We start from the raw sequence: 8,104 nt of genomic DNA, 5'->3' as shown, positions 1-8,104 counted from the left end.
TTGGTCCAAACCTACTCTTTGTTGTCATTTGTTGTGTTTGTGTTCCTATCAACAGTTCATTTGTTAAGAATGTGGACACTTTATCCATTAATGATATGATTCTATTGATGAGCTGTGTCTATCATTAACGTGATGATGCTGTGTGACAGACACATAGAGCACATAACACATGAGACGATTGTGTCCCAGAAGGCAAAGCCTGCCCTGGGCAAACTCTCTGTGATTGGCTTCCTCAGGCCAATTAATATTATAAGTTGACAATTCAGAATATGTTAGGCCTCATCTGTCATCTTTTAATGTGAGTACACCGACCCTCATAAATGTGACCTCATTATCTGCTTCACCACCGTACAGTTACAGTTACAGTACTGCTGTCAGCATTCAGCACTTTTGTGTTCTTCTGTGTTCACTGCTGACTTGTTCTTTCATCTTTGCATGACCATATTTTTTCTTTATCATCACTAATATCATCACAGAGAGAGAGAGAGAGAGAGAGAGAGAGAGAGAGAGAGAGAGAGAGAGAGAGAGAGAGAGAGAGAGAGAGAGAGAGAGACAGAGACAGAGACAGACTTCGTTTAATTTTAATCTCATGTTTGTACTTAATGTATGTCTTTTGTTATATGTTCAATGCTTTGGCAATATTGTAAGAACACGCAATCATGCCAATGAAGTACTACAATAAAGTAGTTTGTTTCTACCTGTGCTTGGTTAAGGTGGTATTCAGTCTGTTGGACCATTGTTTGCACCAGGTTCATTGTGTCAGCCACGGCTTGGGTACTTTGTTCATAGAAGGTGTCGTCCCACCATGGTGAAGTCTCTATGTCCAGTGGCATTCTTCCTAGGATGTTGATCTGGCCCATTGAAAAATCCTCTGTTACTTCTACGCAAAAGGAATGGTTAGCCAATCAGGTCAGTCCTCCATAGGTAAAAGAATTCATCTCACTGACAACGCACCACTAGGTATGCGATACCTGGATAGCATCAGAATATCCATGCAATGACTGAACATTTATGAGTTTGGTGTCATTAGGAGAGAAAGGTTGCAAGGTGTTACATGTACATATAACGTAATTGTGTGTCTCGTGGCAACATGTGCGACTGGTAAACAAGGTCTCATTTCCCTTTAAGGTCATGTATCCCGTAAGGTGGTCCCATTTAATTACCTGATTCTTCACCACCACGCCAATAGAGTGTATAGTAGTGGAATTTAGAAAAACTTGGTCTGGGTGGATTAGAGGAAAAGTGGCAAAAAATCCGAGACAGCCTGTGCATTCGTTTCCTGTATACATCATCACAGTGGATAATAGTTCCGAATATTTTACATTTTTCATTTTTTCTGAGGTAAGCCATCTAAGTCTAAAATCTCTATGAGATCATTTAGAACATGTCTAGGTGTCTTTTGTAAACGTAGGTCTAAAATTTCTTGTCTAGTAGCAGTAAACAAATCTTGTGCATATGATCTGCAGGCTAAGTCACGTTCGATGGTACGGGTCTGATTGAATAGTGTGTGGCTGATCGGATTTGTCTTTCTTTAAATTGTTTTATTGATAAGTAGTTTGCCAGTTTTGTGGTTCTATTCAGGGCAGAATAACAGTGGAGTTTGGTGTGGAGGTCAAATTCTTTTTTTAATTTTTCATCATATTTACACTTTAGATGTTTGTCAATCTCTTTGTATATGTCAGGGTTTTGTTTAGAGTCAGATTTAGCTTGAGTTTCATTGATTAGCTGGGCTGTGAGTATGTTTAGAGGATGAGATACTGTGGGGTTTTCATTTGCTAGTAAGGCTTTATATTGAATGGATTCTGTATGGGATTGGTTGTGATGATGCCAGAATTGAAGAGCTCTTTTTTGTATCTCAATGTTTAGGGGGTATAAGCCTATTTCAGCTCTACAGGCATGGTTAGGTGCGCCTCTGTTTACTCTTAGGATGTTCTTAACAAATTCCAAATGTGTTTTTTCTATCACACGTTTATAACATAAAATGTAATGTTGGTCCCCAAACTTCACTCCCATACAAGAGAATTGGCTTAATGATTGCGTGATATAATTTTATTTTTAATTGGTAAGTTTAATTTACCAAATCGTGCTTTTAGGGCATAAAATGCCCTCCGAGCTTTTTCACTTAAAGCTTTTACTGCAAGAGCAAAAGACCCGGATGCTGATACATCAATGCTCAGGTACGTGTAGCTAGCGGTGTGTTGGAGGACTTCTCCTCTGTAAATGAACTGGTGTTTGTTTCCCTGAGATCTGGCCTTCTTTTGGAACACCAATGACTCTGGTTATGTCTAGATTCACTGTCAGAGCCCATTCCTCACAGTATTGTTCCAGCAGGGACAGGCTCTTCTGAAGTCCCTCTGCTGTTGGAGATAACAGAACCAGATCATCTGCATAGAGCAGACATTTAACCTCAGAATCATGCAGAGCAAGTCCTGGGCCGCTGGACCGTTCCAGAGCTTCAGCCAGATCATTCATGTAGATATTAAACATTGTTGGGCTCAGAGCGCATCCCTGTCTCACTCCACGGCCTTGCTGGAAGAAAATGCTTCTGAAATCTCCAAGTTTGACCGCACATCTACTGTTCTCATACATGGACTGTATAATGTCAAATGTTTTTCCACAGATTCCAATTTGTAATAATTTGTATAATAAACCATCATGCCAAATAGAGTCGAAAGCTTTTTTTAAATCAACGAAACATGAAAATATCTTTCTTTGTTTGCCATTAAGATTTTGTTGATTAGAGTATGGAGAGAGTAGATGTGGTCTGATGTCCGTTGTTTTGGAAGAAAGCCAATTTGTGATTTATTTAGGATGTTGTGTTGTGTCAGAAATGTAACTATTCGGCTGTTTATTATATTACAAAAAAGCTTTGCAAGATTACTGCCCACACAAATTCCCCGGTAATTATTGGGCTCATATTTATCTCCTTTTTTATAAATAGGGGTGATGAGTCCTTCAGACCAGGTCTCAGGGAAGTTGCCAGACCTTAAGACCAAATTAAATAGTTTTACTAGGGCTTGAATTATATAAGGGCTGCTGTGTTTTAGCATTTCATTGCTAATGTTATCTTGTCCACAAGCTTTCTTGAGTTTAAGATTTTTAATGTGTTGTGTTATTTCTGAAGTTGCTATGAGTGTGTCTAATGGGTTTTGGTATTTTTTTATTGTTTTCTTTAAATCTTCTAATTTCTCCTTTATTTTTATTTGGGGTTGATTGAGGTCTGTAGGTTTAATTTTTTGATAAAGGTTTTTAAAGTAAGAGCTCCAAATTGTGCTGCTCTTTAGTAATATGTCTGATTTGGGGCTTTCAGATTTTTTAAAGAGATTCCAGAAATTGTTTTGGTCAATGGATTCATCAATTTCATCAATTCTAGCTTCATAATATTTATCTTTTTTGTTGCAAATAAGTTTTTTATAGTTTCTCAGACAGTCCGAGTAGTTGAGCCGAAGTGTCTGATTGGTTGGTTCTCTATGTTTCTTATTAGCAAGCTGGCGAAGCTCTTTTCTGCAACATTTGCATTCTTTATCGAACCAAACATCCTTTTTAATTCTTTGTTTATGTATTTTATGATTGTTTTGTTGTTTCATGTTAGATATAGTCGCCAATGTTTGCAATATATAATTAAGATTGTATGAAGCTGAGTTTATACCATTGGTATCTGGAGTAAACTCTCTGGACATAAATTCATCCAGCAGTTTTAGTGTTTCAGGACTGCTCATGTTTTCCTTGAAATGTTCAACATTAGATTGATTCCAAATGAGCTTGGGTTTTAAAGGGAACAGTTTTTCATGTTTGTGTGATACCTGACTGCTTCAGGTAAAGCACTGTTTGGCAGTGGTCAGAAACTGGAAGTTGAGGTCTGACTGTGAAGGCATTAGTAAAGTTTGGCTCAATATCTGTCAATGAGTAATCAACCACACTGGCTCCTAGTTTGGAGCAGTAAGTAAATCTACCAAAAGAATCTCCTCTGGTTCTGCCATTTATGATGTATAGCCCTAGACCTTTACAAAGCTTTAACAGCTGCTTCCCAGTTCTGTTGATGACATTGTCACAACTGTTTCTTGGAGTAATGACGGGTGTTGACTGGTGCATGATGTCCCCAAATATATGATCATTACCTGTGGTATTAACATAATCCATTTCTCTTCCAGTCCTTGCATTTAAGTCACCACATATAAGAACATTTCCTTTGGACTGGAATTATAAGATGTCTTTCTGCAGGTGAAGAAAGCATTCTTCTTGGTAATATGGGGAATCATGAGGTGGAAGATAAGCTGCACAGAGGTAAAGATTACTCTGTGGTAGAATAGATTTTACTTGAAGCCATATTAATGAATTTTCAGTTTTGACAGTTTTTATCAGATGTTTTATATTCTCTTTGTGCCATATTAGTATTCCTCCTGAATCACGGCTGCATTTTATTTGGGATTTTTTTAGTGATGGCACAATGATTTCCCTGTAACCTCTTGGACAGTGCAAAGTCTCATTACTCCGACACCACGTCTCATGAAATATTGCAATGTCTATATCTTTTATACTACTAAGTAAATCTCCGTCTATTGTTTTGTTTCCAAAAGTTGAAGAGCGCAAACCTTGTATATTCCAACAACTAATTTTAAATGATTTCATAGATAAGATAAAGAGTCTCTGTGTGTGTGTGTGAGTTTGGAGCAGATGATGTTGAGTAGATGTCTTATCTGGTTGAGTTCAGCAGAGGCAGGGTTTGGTGTCTGTTGGGCAGCTGCGGCGTAGCTCTCGGGCTGTGATGAAGATCCAGGAGTTGAGTTCTCTCTGCTCTTTGATGAAGGGTGGATGTTTCGTTCTGTCTGTGATCTGCTCTTACTGTGTGGATTTGGGTTGTATTCTCTTTTACTAAGTGCTGTGCTGTGAAGAGTTGTACTCCTTGCTTGTTCAGGTGTGGTCATACATATGATGAGGGCGAATGTCTCTATGGTACGCGAGGTAAACATTTGGAAGAAGTGCACAACTTCTGGAGAGCTCCACGTTGTTTCCATGGATCACCTGAAATGGCACATCACTCCGTGGCAGTAACGTGGACAAGGTTCTTTTAGTCTCTGGGAATCTTTCTGAAGCTTTGATGGCCACCTCTCTGAGTGCGGGAGCCACGTGACCGTCCATTGCTCTTAAATCATTAGTCCCTGTGTGGATTATGATGTGCTTGTAGGTTTCCTTCAGATTTTTGTCAGATAGGATCTGAAGAGCCTTTCTTGTGTTTGGGCACCAGAACTTCTGTGCTTTCATTTTTGGAAATAAGAGTTTCTCGTTGACGTATTTCCCGTTGGAGTCGATCAGAATAAGAGCTTCTGTTTCAGTAGTGTTGTCTGGAGCGGTGCTGTGGACTTCTGGTGAGGATTGACTCTCATCCGCTGGAAGTGACTGATGATTTTCAATGAGGATTTCTGAACAGGTCCGGTGTTTAGCAGAAGATTCTTTACACGTGCAAACATGAGAAAGTTGTTCCTTCATGTTGTTTATAAGTTCATCTTTCTTTTGGAGTTCTGATTTCAAGATAAAAAGCTCTTCCTGCATTTCTGCTTGAAGTTCTGTTAATTGTTTTCCCATAATTGACTTCAGTTCTCTCAGTTCTTCTTTAGTTTGTTGAAGTTCCTTTGACATCTGTTCTTTGTGAGTGTTCAACCTCTTGTCTTCGAGTCATCGTATTCTTTTTAAGTTGCTCCATGTTGCTGTTGTCATTCAGACATTCGGACATTATGAATTCTTTTAGTTCCACCATATCCAGGAGTGAAAAATGTTCTTTCATTTTTGACATAGGAGACTGAGTTGAGGCTGTTGTAGTTGTTGTCTGTTGGATGTCTTTAGGTGAAGAGTCAGTAGTTAGATCCTCATGTGCTTGTGTGGAGCTTGTTTCCAGCTGTGACTGCTTTTTCATTTCTGTAAAGTCCACTATAAATGAATGGAGGGCAGGTTCTGACCCTTGGATCATGACAGTGCCATTTTGATAGATGTTCAGGGATAGAATTCTTGAAACTTCATTTCTTTCTTCATCTTCAAATATCAAGATCTGTCTTCCTTTACATATGCCTCTTTTTGTGATGAAGCTGAAGTGTTGACAAAAAGCAGTGTGCCATAAAGAGCTGTTTTCAGTGTAGAAGAGCAGGTTACTCACAGTATTGTGATCATTGTCAGCAAACAATGTTTCAGGATTCTCCATAATCTGTTTCTGTCTTTGGATCTGTTTCGAGTGTTCAGAGCTCTTCAGAGGGTAAACAAACGGGCGGGGCCAGTCTGCTGCAGTTGCCATAGCTGACTTTAGAATGTAAACAGTCAACTGAAAAAACTGTTGATCTGTTTGTTTTCAAAATTCCTGTTTTGTACTATATGTGACCCTGGACAACAAAACCAGTCTTATGGGTCAATTTTTCGAAATTGAGATTTTTACATAATCTGAAAGCTGAATAAATAAACTTTCTATAGATATATGAGTTGTTAGAATAGGACAGTATCTGGCTGAGATACAACCGTTTAAAACTCTGGAATCTGAGAGCGCAAAAAAATCAAAATATTGAGAAAATTGCCTTTGAAGTTGTTAATCAGGGACACTGTGGCAGACCATCCACTCACAAAAATAAAGTTTTGATATATTTAAGGTAGGAAATTTACAAAATATCTTCATGGAACATGATCTTTACTTAATATCCTAATGATTTTTGGCATAAAAGAAAAATCGATAATTTTGACCCACGCAATGTATTTTTGTCTTTACTAAAAATGTTCCCGTGCTACTTAAGACTGGTTTTGTGATCCAGGGTCACATATGTATTATTATAGCTTAAAATGTCCAAATATTAATAATATTGATAAATATAGACAGCAAAACAAGATCAAAATGTCCACTTTCATCCAAATAAATCTCCAATAGTATTAAAATATGTCCGTTCAAGTTCCTTTCCAATAGTTCAGTCGGTGTCCAACTTCATATAAGTCTCGATTTAAAAGGGTCTCAGCTCAAGGCAGGGACAAGGATCCGTATCATGAAAATATCCAATTGCATCTAAAGTTCATTCAAGTTCTAATCCAATGGTCCAGTTGATTCCTCCTCTGAAGCTCAGTCTGTTACCAATCTCCACACAGGCCCCAATTTGAAAACGGTCTCAGCTCAAGGCAGGGTCAAAAATCTGCTCAAAATGATCAAAATTTTGCTCTCGGAGTTATCAGGTTCTTTTTAAACTATCAGTTGTCTGTATTAAAAGGTAAATTTCCTAAATTTTCTTAATGTATCTGCAGCTCAAAAAAAAGTGTGACTGTTCATCACGGAACTCTCTCTCTCTCTCTCTCTCTCTCCGAAATTTGGCATTGATTGATTTAATGTGAATCGATACTCGGTAGTACCGATGTTATTCAGTCGGTGCCCTTAAAAGTACCGAGTCCGGTACCCAACCCTTAATAGGCTGTCAAAAGTAGTCAACCAATCAGGGATAGGCTTCCACGGCGGGCCAATGAAAATGCGACCTCTTAACTACAGTAGGCCTAATTGTTAAAAATGCTTGATGAAAAGAGTTGTTTTTTGTCTTATTTTCTACAAAAGTGTCATGTTAATGTGTAATTATTGTAAAATAGTATGTTGTAAATTGTTGAGTTTCATTCTTATAAAATCTTTTAATATATAAATCTTTTAATGAGTGGATTCTTGCGTGTGGGTAGGTGGGTGGATGGGGGGCACCTCTGGGGATCTTAATACGCCTCTGGATCCACCACGTTCTCAGGTAACAATTTTAATATATTTGATGCAACATTATTAATCAAATGTATATTAGAAATGAACGGTAAGGGAGCGTTTGGTATATTGCATAGAAGTTCAGTTTTATGCCCTGAACTTCTGGAACACTGAATGCAGAACACTCAACTCAACTTTATTTATATAGCGCTTTTTACAATTTTCATTGTTACAAAGCAGCTGTACATAAGACATATTGACTATAAGCAAAACAATTAAAGTTATACAAGTAAAAACAAGAAAAAGTTGAAAACACAGAAGACAGACATACCCACATACAAAACACTCCACACACACAATATGCACACGTACTAACACACATAGACATAGACACACACACACGGACGT

At 38.0% G+C, this 8,104-nt stretch overlaps 1 pseudogene; it reads right to left on the bottom strand.

The window, feature by feature from the left end:
* Positions 1–527: 527 nt before the first annotated feature.
* Positions 528–2,472, bottom strand: LOC130560261 (uncharacterized; annotated as a pseudogene).
* Between the last annotated feature and the right edge of the window lie 5,632 nt (positions 2,473–8,104).

The sequence above is a fragment of the Triplophysa rosa genome, linkage group LG10, assembly GCF_024868665.1.
Source record: "Triplophysa rosa linkage group LG10, Trosa_1v2, whole genome shotgun sequence".
NCBI lineage: Eukaryota > Metazoa > Chordata > Actinopteri > Cypriniformes > Nemacheilidae > Triplophysa > Triplophysa rosa.
This window is presented reverse-complemented; position numbering and strand designations above follow the sequence as displayed.